The following is a 1,642-nucleotide window of genomic DNA, read 5'->3' as shown; positions in this document are numbered from 1 at the left end:
TACTAAAAATACAAAAAATTAGCTGGGCGTGGTGACATGCCTCCCAGCTACACGGGAGGCTGAGGCATCAGAATTGCTTGAACCCAGGAGGCAGAGTTTGCGGTAAGCCTAGATCGCGCCACAGCACTCCAGCCTGGGTGACAGAGCAAGACTCTGTCTCCAAAAAATTAAAAAATTTAAAAAGGTCCAGTTGACTCCAAAAAAGAAGATCAGGAAGAGTTTATTGGAGCAAGAGGGAGATGAGCAACCTTGGAAACAAGTCTAATTAGATGAATAATTGTTAAAAGATGAGCAGTGCTTTCTAAGCAGAGGTTGCAGGAGGGAAGGGTCTCCGATCCTGGAACGCCTTTTATGCCAGGAAGAAAGGATGAATTGAAAGGATGAAATGGCAAATGTCATGGTAGACTATTGGACTATTCCTGCAGCTCAGGAAAGTGGACTGGAAATAAGAGGTTTGGCAAATACCCTGTTACTGTGGTAATTAAGGCAGAGGGAAGGTTTGGAATGAGTTCACAAAGGGAACTCTGTAGAATGAACAGAGTAGGCTTCTCAGGCAATGCTTAAATCCTGGAGGTCTCTGGGGTAGGTAGGACAGAAAGTCCTGTTATTTTCCAGGTAGACAGACTTGGGCACCAGGGAGTTAATGCTGGTCACCCAGAAAGTTGTGCGGTTTTGTCTACCATTGTTAAATGAGGCAGTGACCTGCCTCAAATACTTTTCACTCCACACACCTATTTGGAAGCCATGTATATTTTGCTTGCTCTTCCCATTTAAAATCGTAGTCCACTCTATTCCACCCCCATTAGGAAGCTTTTGGGTAGAAAAGTGTGTAGAGGAATAAGTTGATGTGCATCAGATGTGCAAACTTTAGTGTGCATCAGAACCACCTGGAGGACTTGTTAAAACAGGTTGCTGGGCACCATCCCGGGAGTTTGATTCAGTAGGTCTAAGGTGGAGTTCAATAATCTGCATTACTAACACGTTTCCAGTATTATGATGATGCTGTTCCAGGGACCACACCCAGAGACTACCTTTTACCACTCTAAAAGGTAGCTGATTGGTTTTTGCTCTGTAATATAAATTCCTTAACGAGTTTAAAATATTGATCTGAGCCCTTGTAATTGCCTCAAATGTTTAATGCTAATGTGTGTTTAATGCTCTAGCCCACGAGGGGAGCCTACAACCACCTAACAACTCCCTTCGGGAGTGATTTTGATTAGTTAATCTACAGTTCCAACTAAGATTTCCCACAAATATTACTTTCACAGGAGGCTAACAAAAAACGCTGTGTTTGTCCCCAGAAAATACCTGGAGAACGGCATTTCAAAGGCGGAGAGGCTGCACCAGCCTCCCTGTCTCAGCCCTTCTCGACTGCCCACCACTTAAGGGGCCCCGGATACTCCCAGGACTGCTGCAACTTCCTAGGTGACTTGAGGCAGCCTTAAAAGGGATTGGCGCAGGGTCCTTGCGACAGATAAATGTGATTAAAAATCCGCTGGGCCACAGGAAGGGAGAGTCTCTCAGGTGGCGTCTAGGGGCGGGACTCAGGGTCAGCACGCTCCCCGCACCGCCCCCTCCGGCTTCGGGGGCGTTCCCGGCTGCAACAGCCATCCTAACGGGCTCGCGAGACGCCCCGCCTTCT

This window comes from Colobus angolensis, unplaced genomic scaffold (assembly GCF_000951035.1).
Source record: "Colobus angolensis palliatus isolate OR3802 unplaced genomic scaffold, Cang.pa_1.0 Scaffold12, whole genome shotgun sequence".
NCBI classification, from domain to species: Eukaryota; Metazoa; Chordata; class Mammalia; order Primates; family Cercopithecidae; genus Colobus; species Colobus angolensis.
This window is presented reverse-complemented; position numbering follows the sequence as displayed.